The sequence below is a fragment of the Athalia rosae genome, chromosome 2 (genome assembly GCF_917208135.1).
Source record: "Athalia rosae chromosome 2, iyAthRosa1.1, whole genome shotgun sequence".
Lineage (NCBI taxonomy): Eukaryota > Metazoa > Arthropoda > Insecta > Hymenoptera > Athaliidae > Athalia > Athalia rosae.
In genome coordinates, this window is record NC_064027.1 from 26,043,209 (window position 1) to 26,057,065 (window position 13,857).

Sequence of the window (13,857 nt, forward strand, 5' to 3'; positions counted from 1 at the left end):
CGCTTCAATTATTCACGCGAATATCTCGCGTGCGCTAGCTGCCGTTTGTTGGGGAAAAAAGGGAATTAGAAAGAAAAAAAAAGAAAGAAATTATAAATAAAATAATTGTACCGCCAGGGGTGCATAGATGACGTAGGAGATTTAAGAAGTTGTATATACGACTGTGAGATTGCGCAGGTTTTTTATTCCTTCAGGAACGAGTGTCGGACGATCATAGAATTTTGTTGTTAATTTTCTTCACTCCTTTCAAAATTACACCCGCTGCATATCACAATATCCGCATCTCAGCGATTAGTTTTTTGAAATAAAAATTTCACGTTTAGATTTCTTTCTCTTTAGGGCCGCGTTAGGCGAAACTGCGGCACGGCACCCTCAGGATAACCTCGCTAAAAAGAGGTCCGGCGTCGATAGAGTCATAGAAGAAGAACGTTTGAAAATCGCGCAGCAACGAGAGGGAGGGTGATCAGGAGGGTCGCTGCACATAAGGGATGCCCTGAGCAAGAGACTATAAGTACATATACGCGTACAGTACACACGGATATAACTATACACGTATGAAATTGAGGGGTGGCGTCGTGCAGCCAGGCAAAGAAGTATACGTAGAAAACGGTCGGCGGATACGCGCGCGCCTATTTAAACGGCTTTCTCTTTTACTCCCCCGTTTTCTTCACCCGCGCCGAGCCGACTTTCCCTACCCCCCCATCCCGAAAAAAAAAAAGGCCTGGGGTGCGACGCGCCGCGGTACAGCGGCACGAGATATTCGTCGGCTGAAACCGGCGGACCCCGCGATTCCGCTTACTTTATTTCTATCTTTTTATTTATCTATTTCACTTTTTTTTTTTTTCTCAGTTCTTTTATTTTCCTTGGCTCGCTAATGCAGCTTTTGCCGCTCGAGTTTTCTTCGTTTGTACGGTTCGGACTTTTCGTGTACTTCGACTACCTCCACACCGTTTGTCTCGTTTTCTTCTGGTTCGTGCGGCTTTATCAAAAATTGCCTCCGCAGCAGTATACCGATACAAGAATTCGACTAGAATTTAAACTTCACGAAGCGTACACGTTACGTTCAGAGCTTTATTCGCTCATTCCATATGGGGTGATGAACAGTAATTAGCTACCGGAGATTTCGTCCGACCGATTAAGAGCTTTTCTCTACGTCCCGGCTTGCTCGAATGCCAGATAATCGCATTTGCCTAATTTTCGAATGATTCGAATCGATTGATTCAATTTTTCCAAATACTTTCCAAAATTTATTTCGCTCAAACTCCCCGCATTCCATCGTACGAAAATTTCATCGATATCACATCGAATTTACGGATCGATAAAAAATGAAAATATTCCAAAAAGAGAGAAGCGATTCGCCGTTTTTCTCCGTGTAAAAAAATTATTTACACATACAGTTATAAAATACTAATCAACCAGCTACACGGGGTCACCGTTATTCCATGTAACATGAAGGGGTGGTGCAGCGCGAGTTCGACATCTACCTATCGATGAATCCCGAAGGTTTCGAGAGGAGCCTGCGAAAGGGTGGTCGTACGAAGGGGGCGGTGGTGGGGGGAAAGACGGGGGAAGTTTAAGGCGCGGTGGTGTTATCGGTATACCGTTCACCATCAGAAGAATGGCGACATCTTTTGCGCACAAAAGCAATAATGGTCGCGTAGATATATTTTAGTATATATACCTACGTTATACTCGCAGCGCCTCGATACGTCGCGTCTCTCCACCTCTCTCTCCACCTCTCTCTGTCTTTCGGAAACCACCCCCCCCCCCCCCACCCACCCCCGTCTCCCGTTCAACCCCTTTATCTTTTTTATTCTTTATTTTTTATTTTTTTCGTCCCTATTTTCCCTCCGCCTTGTCGCACCGCGCGTCGCACCGCGCGTTGTGCACGGTCGTTCCAACGGCCATAGGTATACACGTTTGTACACACCTATACGTACGTGTGCACGTATACAACCACCGTTGTAAGGGTGGCCGCAGAACAAATACATTAATTTCACCTCCCTCGGACCTTCCGCCCCCACCCCCACCCCCCTCCCTCCCCCCCCCACCTCGTTTTCCCCCAGTGTCCGCGTTTTTCGTAATATATATATACGTGTACCACGGTTCGCGTACCTATACGCCCGTGTGTGCACGTGCAGATATATTAAGACGAGTATATATCTACATACGTAGGCGATATACGCGCGTTTATACATACGTATATATATATATATATATATATATACTTGCGAGGTGTACAGGTGTGTACGTGCGACACGTATATATGTATACAAGGTATACGGATTGTATATCAGGATATACGTGTATGTGAAGAGACGGAAAGAATTGCGCTTGCGCGTTTTAACGTTGCATGCGGATATATTCAAGCCTCCAGCCTTTCGTTTGTATGCGTGTGTGTTTGGATACGAGTCGCGCGCTCATATGCGATTCCGAACGACGGTGTGCGTGAGGCGCAACACACGTGGATTTACATGCATACGTGGTGTGCGCGCGTGTGTGCGCGCGCGTGTATACGTACACGCACCGCGTTACCGTGGATGTGTGGTGAGCTTCGCGAGTCCTCCGGCATATAAGTTAGGAGGAGACGGGGGTGGATTTAGAGGGTGAGGTGCGGAAGGGGATGGAGATATAGGTGGTGTGGGTCGCCATGGCAACGCCCGGCCGCTCTCTTATAATTATATGGGGAAAAATGGCTCGCGGACTTTTACCCCCCACGTTCCTCCCCCTCGAACCCATCCCATTCCCCCGTTCCCGTTCCCGTACCCGTCGCCCGTCCTCCTCTCTTTTCTCTTCTCCCTCTCCCTCTCCCGCTCTCTCTCTCTCTCTTCTCCTTCTTCGCACCCCTCCGCGATATATACGCAACCTTAGCTCGTTCGACTTTACTTTACTTTACTTTACTTTACTCTACTTTACTTTACCTTATACTTTGAAAAAGAACGATATCATACGCGGATGTGTGTAAGTATATCCTACGTGCGATATGTATTTGTTTAGGTTTGTAGAAACAAAGAAGAAGAAGGAGAAGAGAGAGAGAGAGAGAGAGGGGATGGGGATGGGGAAGAGACGAGAATCGGGGGATGAAATAAGGATGATACATATATATGTGTAGAAAGATCTAGACGTAGATAACTAATGCCGTTGGTCAGCGTTTAGTCACAACCGGCGTAACACCCGAGACACAACCACCGTTCGATGGTCGAACGGTCGAATACACACAGCAAGTTCTCATTTTGGGGGGTGGTTTTCGAGATAACGGCCATTGCTAACGTATATATATATATATAGAAGCGAAAGAGGGAAGGAGAGAAACGGAAGAGGAGCGCGGTAGAGAGAGAGAGAGAGAGGGAGATATAGCGGCTTCCAGAAGCTTCGCGAAAGAGAATCGAGGGAGTTAAGACTGCGAAAGAGAGAAAGCGAAAGCGGGAGAGAGAGAAGAGAGAGAGAGAGAGAGAAAAATCGGGAGGGGGGCGGAAGAGGGAGCATATTGCTACGGTGTAATCCCACTTGATCGCGGTCTTCTAGCTACGATGCGGGGGATCGCGTCTTGGTTCGTCGGTGAGTATTTGTCTCGCGGTCGTTCCGCGCTCCGAGATCCTCCGCGTACGGCGAAGCGGAGGCGAGTTCCGCTCCGTGTGGTGTGCGAGCCCCAAGGATTACTGCCTTAGGAGTTTTCCGCCCCCTGCCCCCTGCCGCCCCCCCCCCCTGTCGCGGACCACCCGCACCATCCAACGAACCCAAAAGTCTTTAAATACCCCCGGGATGCGAATCGCTCGACGTGTCCGAGCAACAAAAAATGTAATTTTGCCAACCACCCCCCTCCAACCCCCTGCTACACGCCGACCACGAATGCGAAGAAAAGGAAAAGCTAACGCGGATATTATACCGCATTTTAATTATGGCTGTATGAGCTGATGTTCATGCGGCTGTTTGAAATAATTATTTTTTCCTTCACCTGACAACTTGAACTGAAATTTTTTGACGAATTCTTCTTGGTCCTTGAGTCGTATGATTTTTTTTACAAAATATCAAGAATGCATATGTATAGCGTGAAAAGGAATGAAGCCAAGAACGGGAAGAGGGAGAAATTCGAATACGACGGGAGTAAAATAATTGATGAAATTTGGTTTTTGAGAATCCCCGTCGATCGTTTGATAAAATAGAAAATGAGAAAATTGATTGAAACGGGGGTGTAAATTGCGCGTGGCTCAGGGAGTCTGGTATTTATTGAATTCAGTCAGATCATGATCAGTTGGCTCATAATGAAATAATCGTGCGAGTCCTTTGATCGTTCCCGCGTATAATTTCTCGGTGCAGATCGAGAGGTCTACGGTGGAAGCGGCAGCACCGCGCGGAGAAGATCGAACGATTTTAGGGATCCCGCGGACGGGCGGGAGGATCCTCCAGCCGTTCGGATTTAGGTTTAACTTCTGCGATGAGCCCGGCGAATTTCAGGGACCGTCAAAGAGCCGAAACACTTCAACCAGAACGTTTTAATTGCGGACTCCGTTCCTCGCTCTGTCTGCAGCTGGAGATAAAGCAGCAACGAGGAAATAAAATAAAGTGAAATAAAGGAGGATCCGGATGATGAGAAAATTCAGATTCTAAACCCCCAACCCGATATGCGAATCTTAGACCGTAAATTTTGCCGCGTTACTGCGTTCGACGATTGTTTCCGATTTGGAATTATTTTACGTAAAAGACGTATTTTTTTTTTTTTTATTTTATTTTTTTATTTTACTTTTTTCCATTATTCTCTTCGCGGGTTGTATAACACGTTCTCCTCAGCTTCGTCTTCCGCGGTTACGTACCCGATGCGTACATGTTTTATCAGAAGATACACCCATTTATTATGTACTCGCATACTGCCCTCGTTACTTGATTTTTTTTGTTTGTATTTATTTTTTTTTGTTTTAATCGCCGTGACCGCGCGCGTGGGGAAACGCCCTTTGATTGCGAGTCCTTTCTTCCCCTATTTTCCCTCCCTCGAGGTTCTCCTTAACTTTCATCCCTCATCCCTGTAGATGCCTCTGCCCTCCTTGACACGCGACTCAAGTTCATTATGATCGATAAATTTAATACAAGCGTTCACCGCGCGCGACTCTAGCTTTCGAGTTCTGAATCGCTGCAGCTGGTATACGCGTACTTAATGGAAAAATATATTCAATCGAATGAAAAATAAAATCGACACTTTTTATAGAAATAGAAAAACAGCTACAGAAATGGAATGGACAGAAATATTTATCCCAAAGGGATATTTTTTGTTCAAGCCATTGATGTGTCCGAAGAAAGAATTTCGAAATTATTCCACTTGGAATCCCAATTCCAATTCGAATGTACGTATTATGTAACGTAATTATCGTTTGTTGTGAATAAAACGAAAAGTGAAAAGAAATCGAGTCCGAAATGCACTCGACTTTACGGTGTGATGAGAGAATATTAATGTTATACAATTAGTAAGATTTTTTGAACAATAAAAATGAATAAACCGGGCACTAACATTTAATAGCTATTTAAATACTAAATCCCAAGGTATCATATTCTTAATCCGGAAGCGGGACGGCGTAAATTAAGAGGAAGGAATTAAGACGAAATTAAGATCGAGGGCGAGGAGCAGAAGAAGAGGAAAAAAAGTAGTAAGAGGAGGAGGAGGAGTGAAAAAAGACTCGCAGGTTTGAGGAGTGTAACGACTCGAGTAAAACCTTCGTTGAGAGGGAGGGTATTAATTTTATGTAAATACATTTAGGGTGATTACGTCTTGGTACCGAAACGCTAATCAACCCTTGAACCTCGCGACCCACAACGCAAACGTTGCGGGCTGTGATTAATTAATCGCCTACTCCCGGGCAGGAGTTTTAGCGGCTCTGATTTCACTTTTTCTCTCTGATTTTCCTTCTCAAATTGCGCACCTTATTATACATGTACACCGCAATTACATACTTGGCGAGATTGAAAAATGGCATTAAAAATTTCATTGCATGAATAAAAATATAAAATTAACAAAATACACAAAAGTGAAAGACGAGGGTCTGTATACCTTCGAATAATTATGTATGCGTGATTGATATTTTTTTCGGAGGATATCTGACACTCGAATTTACGTTGCCTGAATATGAAAGAAAAAAAAATCGATCGCAATTTTTCCAATTGCGAAATGTTCTTCGAACGTTCATCATTTTTCGAATAAAGAATAATAAAAGCAGCGAATCTCGGGAACCCCTGCTCCCAAAAATTGCACGTATAATAATTAAAACCACACACATCTGCCCCAAAAATTGCCCAGCTAAAACAAACTTGATTGCCCTCAATAGTGGAGAGAAGAGCGAAAAAAAGAGGTTTAAAAAAAAAAGTCTTTACCATACTAAAAGGCTACCTGAAAAAAACTGAAACACACTTTGCACCAGTATAACCCAGAGCGTGTATAATATTATACTATACATACATACACACAATAAGCCACGGCTCCATTTTGTCCCCATATAGGTGGAGCGGTGAGGAGAGTGGAGAGAACAGGGTGGAAAAAGGTGGGAGAAATTCAGAGTCCTGGCGGGGGCAAAAACCCCACGCGACTATACAACCCCCTGGAGCTACGCCGCGCGGCGCGGCGCGACCACCCACGCACGGCACCCACACACTCATTAGCTGCATGCCATCCAGGAGGGGGGTTGGGGTGACTGGGTGGAGGGTGGAGGGCGGAGGGGACGGGGGGGTAAGGGGGGGAGCGTTTACACATATATGCGAAGGAGACGTAGCGCGCGCGGTCCCGGAGGGATGCTGGGCGTCGGGACGCCTGCGCAGGTTATAGAAGATATTGATAAAAATATACGCGCCTTTTTTCCCCCTTATTTTTCTCCATCCCCTTGTACCGGGCTAGGTGGACGCGGGGCGAAGGAACGTCTTTCGAGGGGTATAAGGGTAGGTAAAAATCCAGGGGGAAAGTAGGAGAGAGAAAATAAGAACGAGCCGAGAAAAAACACAAATTGGAAACGAGGGGAGAGGAGAGAAGATATGAAAAACTCGCGAGGAAATGAAAAGGAGTAGGGAGAAAGGGACGTAGGAGAAGTGAAAAGTTGCCGGTGGGGTGAAATTTCTTTTCTCTTCTTTATTCTTATTTTCCAATGGGGAAAGAACGACGCGGTGTGCTAACGATATTAACATAATTATTAACATTTTTCGCGGAAAGTTAATCCCGTGGCCAAGCACCCGCAAGACTCTAATGACTCGTTTCATTACCGCCTTATTCTTAGTTCGTTACCCCGGTTGCCCACGATGCTCGGAGAAATACGGAAAAAAGGAAGGGAGAAAAAAAACCATAAATGAAGGAAAGGAAAATAAATAAAGAGGAGATGGGGGGAAAAAGAGAAAAGAAATTATGTAAGCAGCGGACGAGGAGGAAGCCTAATGCAAGGGACGTTATATTTTACTCTACTTCCCACCCTCCGTCAATGACCCGGAATTATCTCATCTTTATTCTGTTTATATAAATTCTCGTTTTTTTTTTTTTCATTTTTTTACCTCGAGAAGAAAATCAATTAACTTCTTCGGTGCAAATATTATCCGACATTCTACGATCTCGAAACAGACGCGAGTTCACCGGAACCTTGCGATGCGAGGAAAAAACTCGCAAATCTATGGAAAATCATCAAGCGACGTGAGATTAGTTTTCGAAATCTTTGAGTGGTTTCTATAACATTTTTACCTCAAAGCTCGTCGTTATTATGTTGAGCTATGACCAATACCAATTTTTTTCACTGTTTATAGTCGAAGAAATGGTGTCCAAGCGAATGCCAAGTACCAAAATAACGAAGAGCAGCAATACTAATTATAAATAATGTACGCAAAATTATTCTGATCGGGAGTCTAATTTTTCGTTCGTCACAATTTTACTTGAACTGAAATTCGCCTGCAGTCACATCGACAATGGAACAGATTCGCAAATTAAAGAACTGACTGACATTTAAAAAAACGAAAAAATTAAAACGAAAGACGTCCAATTGGCGCCGTTTTAATACTGCGGATCTTGATGATAATCTGCAGGGATTAATTTTTCACGCCAACATTCTTCGCGTTTCTTTCTTCCTTGAATTCTTTTTCTTTCTGTTTTTTTTTTTTTTTTTTTTTTTTTTCGCTTTAATGCCGGGCAACGTCAAGTGGGGAATTGTCGCCCCTGTTTTTTCTACGTCTGCCGTAGCTCGCCGCGATGACAGTGCAGTGAGAATTTCTGGTCGGCATCGGAAGCCAAAAAGTCTACGAGGGGAGCGAGCTTGAGTTTTGAGAAATTACGTGAAATTAGCTTCGCGACGTTTCGCGCGCACCCGCGTTATCTCAATCTTGCCCTTAAACGCAACCTGTACCAACCCCCTGAGGGTAAGAAAAAAAAAAAAAAAAAAACACGAAGAGAATAAAAACGTGTTTCGTTATTAGAAATTTAGCCACTTTCCTTCTACGCTGAAAAAATAAGAGAAAATGAAACTCGTGAGAAAGGAAGAAGAATGAGAAAATTAAACTTGGTCCCGAACAAACTCTAAATAATTCGTATAATCTCGTAACAAGCAAATATTAAAAACTTGGTTGCCGAGTATAATGCGGGAAAAAAGTAATGAACATTTCTCATTTTTAATTCGTGTCTTTTGAAAATTAGTCCAATCAAAAAATTCGATACATCAACGAGTAATTATGGCCGACATCAATATTCGCAAAAAACTTGTCTTTGACAGTGAAAAGAAAAAACGGTAATGAATGTTCGAGTAGAAAATGTGTCTCAATTTCTGTGAAGCTCGGAATATTATCTTCAATATCCTAATTTTTTAAACGGTTGCATATTAAATTTTCAAAATTTCAATTGCCTGCTCTTCCACAAACCAGAATAACTGTCGACCAACATTTCGGATATTTTTTGTTCGCACCGTAAATTATTTTCACACACGTCACATTCGGAATAAAAATCAAAAAGTCTCGAAGGCTGCACTCCACGACTTGGGAAGAACATTTTCTTTGATTCAGTTTTTTCCGATAAAATCTTCACCTCACGAATGCACTGTACGTTCTTCATCTCCAGGTATTATATCATCGACCAGATACAGCACTTGGAAAATTCTTCGTTTGCCAATTTCCGAAATCGAGAAGTGCGAGAATTTTTTCGAGGAACCTATTTTATAATATAAGCGGGACTTACCACTTCGACGTGGGCCAGGTGAGTGACTGACTCAAAAATTCGCGTTCTACAAGCGCGTCAGTTTCTGTACCGCATGAATTTAGGGTACAGATGCTGTTCGGCTACCCTCAGGATGAAATAAAAAAAAGGACCGACCAAAAAAGAAAATACAAAACAAAAAATTTCTACCCACCAGCCGTACGTGGGACCCCCTTATAAAAAAATCCCCTCGGTAGAGAAAAAAACCCCTTGCACAACGGTATAAAAAAGAAAAAAGGGGGTCACCTTCGTGTGGATGTATATAGGTAGGTGGATAGGTATAAGCATAGGTAGCGACGTGTACGAACCACCCCAGCGGATCGCTTTGGGAAATGAAAATCATGGCGATCAAATATTTTACAATAAAACAATATCATGCAATCAGAAAAAAACCACCGACGACAAAAATCTGAGAAACGAGAGAAAAATCTCGTCACGATTTTTCAATCCGTCGAGCCACCTTTTTCATCGCGTAGTTGCGTAGTATAATTGAAAAGAAAAAAAGGAAAATGCAGAACTTCAAACGAACGGTGGAAAAACCGCTTGGCAGAATACGAAATTTCGAAAACTCTTCAAAGTACTTTGAACTTCGAAGACATGAAAAAAGTCCCCCGAGATCGAGAAAACCAAAAAAGTGACTTTCGTTTATCACATTATACAGAAGCGGCATGGAACTGGAATCGCGTGTTTCGTATCCCTCTTCCGGTTTTCCCGACGATGCGGGGGGTGGGGGCTGACCCCCAGGAACGCGTGCCCCGAGCCGGTTTTTTTGTACGTACATTTTTTTCACTCACAATACCGGTGGGTAGGAAGGTTCGTTTTTCTGGAGTGGGGGACAAGGGTGATATCTGTCGGGACAACCGATCTGCGCTGCGGTGTATAAAAAAAATGCATAGCGGGATCGTCAGATTCTTGTTACGCGCGTATCTTTTCACCGTTATATACGATATAATCCAAAACAGTTATTTGTGCGGCGCAGGGATTACGCGTCTTTCACCTTGTTTCCCGTAAAAAGAGAAAGAGATGACTGAAAAAAGGGAACGCATTGAGAGGATTTGGGAATATAGGAAAAAAAAAAAAAAACCCAAAAAAACTCAACTATGTCCGGGCGAGGGAGTAGGAGCGAGGCGAGCTGGGGTGAAAAAAAATGCCGAAATTTTACATTATTCCTATCCTGCTGCTCTATCCCCAGGATTACATGGGATAGGTGTTCAATGTTCATTCGGAGCAGTGACCGCTGCCCTTTGTCCACTACTTTTCACGACGCGGATGGCGAACGGGAAAATATTAAGTACGATCAAAGAGATTTTATACTTATGACGTCGAAATCCGGAGCATCATTTTTATACCCAAATCTGATAATCTACACACGTATTACGAGATGTTGAGACACATTTTTTCCTGCATTTTTTGCTTACTTTTTTTTAAATGAAACGTATTCGTTACACGTATATATTTTGCTAAATATCCAACAGGTTTTTAAGGAGTAAATTCCTCGGCATTATCTCGCTCTAACTTTTTCCATCCGAAATTTGATACCAATAATTTACCAAAAGCTACAGCAATCGAAAAAATGAATTGAGAATCTTCACCCGATCGGGGTGAAATTTTGAATAACGAAATATTTTTGTACAAATGCATCGAAAAGCTTCGTCAAGTTGGAGAGAATATTTTTTTATTCGAGGATAAAATTTGTTTTTTCCATGGTGACGGTTTCTCTTTTTTCTGGACCGATGACTTTTTGTAAATTGCTTTCGCAGATCGTCGCTTCCTGCACCGGATAACATCAACCGAAATAATCGATTAGCTCAGAATATATACGGGAGTTTTTCAGAAAATTTTTTTGCCAAATAACGGCAACTTCGATTTCAACGTTATAGCGGGGATTAAAAGAGAGGAGAAAAAAAAAAGGAGTGAAAAAACTAAAACATCTGCCGAACCCTGGAACATACTTCGGTTCCCAGTATACATTATACCTATAGTCGATCAGTATTCGATCCCTATCGATCGGCTTCTGTCCTGCGGGCTAAAAAAATGCAAGGCAGGCGGGTAGGGGGCAACGAGGAGAAGGGGAGGGCATACTATATACGATTCCAGGTATATCCAGAGATACCTGTGACAAATCAGAGATTAAAAATCGACATTTGCGGCTACAGGGGAATCGGGAAAAATCGGCAAACATAGTATATTAATGGCGACCAGAATCGCGAAATTCTCACATGTGTCTAGCTGTATTTCTAGTTTTCAGGTTCGCTTCTCTACTAACGAAGACTTTCTCTGCGTACAATCAATAATTTTTCTCATATTTTCTTACAAAGCTTACGTCAAACATGGTTATACATTACAGATCGTGCCGTTGCATAATCGATTACGACGGTACGTGTGATGTGGTATATTTGGTGCATTCCGTGCCAAACCGCCTGGGTCCGTGACGCTGTCTTTTGTCTTCACAAACTATCCGAGCCGCATCCGAAAAACGTAATGTTTCCGATTTCGTGGATTTCCGATAATACTATGCGAGGGATTAATGATTTCGTGACCGAGACGAGCCACGGTAGAAAACGTGCAAGAGTCGATGCGACGCGCTACGGAACGACCCATACATCCATTGCGATCGTTGTTCGATCCCTGTAGGTGAAAGTTTCCTCACACTTGGTCGTTTTTTTTTTTTTCTTTTCACGCTCATTTTGTAAATTCTAATTTATCGCCTGAAACACAGCGCCCTAAAATTCCTACCTGTAGCAAAGGCAAGAGCAGCAACAGCAGCGATAGCACCCCCAGCTGCAGACCGACGATCCTGATTAATCTCACCATCTGATGCCTCGCGCTAGTCTCGCTTACTTCCACGCTATCCATTCTCCAAACTACAGGATAGGATATCAATTTCCTTTACTTCCTAGACCCTAGCGTGATACAAAAAGAGAGAAAAAGACGCGAGAGAAAAAAAAAAAATAACAACCGACGAAGAAAAAACACCTGCGGTATCGCATACTTTCAAATATCATTATTAAACCTGCGCACATCTGCAAATTAGAGATCAGAAAAATGACGACGAATAAAAATAAATGAACAAACTAATTGATATAATAACGATGAGCAGATAGAAACTTTTGAGATTTAGTACGAATTATTCTTTCATCCGAAACGATCATTGACGGATGATTAATTTTCCCATTCGCCAACGATTGTTTCACAATTGATTTCTATATTCTCATTACATTTCGAAAGCGTAATAAATTTTATCCACTCTACGTAGTTATATGCCTGTACCTACGATATTGTATCATATTATGTTACCCTGAACAGGTTGATATTTTCAGGTGCATTGCCGTTGTCCTTTACCTGCACGGTACAAGTAGCCATAATGTGCGACAGTCCTAAGCAATTATCCCCGTGAAATTAGTCATACGTATTGTTTTTTTTTTTTGTCGTCCACGATTCGTACCCGCCATTCTTCTTCCAACAGCAATGCACCTCAATTGTATATGATAATTATTTTTTTTCTGTTATTCGTCGCAAAAAAAAATTTCCCGTACCTTTTAATCTCTCCGGTACAGTGGATTGATGCCAATTGTTATAGGGTAGTACAAACAACGCGCACGCGCCCTATTCATCCGTTCGTTCATTCATTCAAATGATATTCATTCCCGTGCGGTATCCACGCGATCATCACGGATCTGGCTAAGCGCGCAGCTATATACGTGTGTGTACATTACAATAACTAACCCTCTTGTAATTCGTAAGGCAGATTTAAATATGCTAAATATGGTAAGCAAGTTTTTTCCACAGATTTTTTTTCTTCCACCAATTTTTTTGTCATCTTGTTTCATTCTAAACACCCTTATACCATGCACAGTCTCCGGGTCTCCCCTTGTTTGGTCCGGCGCGCCCACATAATTACCAAAACCCGCGGGTAGCGGTGAAAAAAAATCGGCAAAAAAGGGTTGTAGGTATAAGTGCGTAACGATGGAGAAAAAAAAGTTGAAGGAAAAGGATTAGAGCTGCCGTCAGCGGGTGCAACGAGTGCGGGATATACCGATGAAGAAAATAAAAAAATAAGTGGAGACTCCAAATACTTTTTTTTAAAATCTTTTCGAAATCAAAAATAATTATGCAGGTATGATAATACAAATATGTCGTTGAATGTGAGATGCGTTGAAGAAGAATGAAAAAAAAGAAAAGTTCGTAAATCAAGACGGTATGTAGAAAGAAAAAGAGAGAAATTTCGTTATGAATCGCTGTCAGCGGGTGTACCAAAAGAAAAAACCCATAAAATGATTCACTCCCAAAAAAAGCTGTACAAAAACGCACTTTTTACGCGGATCGTATAGTCTAAGCTTGATAAAATCTCCATCAAATTCAGGTATCCTTTGGAATATACATATCCCGGGGGCGGACGCGTGCGTTAATGCGTATTTTGAAAATACGTCGGTAAAAAAAAAACTCGTGGAGAGAGGAAAAAATAACCAACAGCGACAACATCGACAAAAAAATCAAACCAGATATCGCAATTAAACATCCGCTGCACGGCCAACAAATTGTTGGGGTGGCGGGTGCTCGTGGGGTGAGCGCGAAGTATGGGAGAGTTGTGGGGCGAAGGGGGGTCGGATTTTTTAAGCCGTCGACCCTGTCGGGAAGGGACTACGGTATAGGAGCAGCAGCTT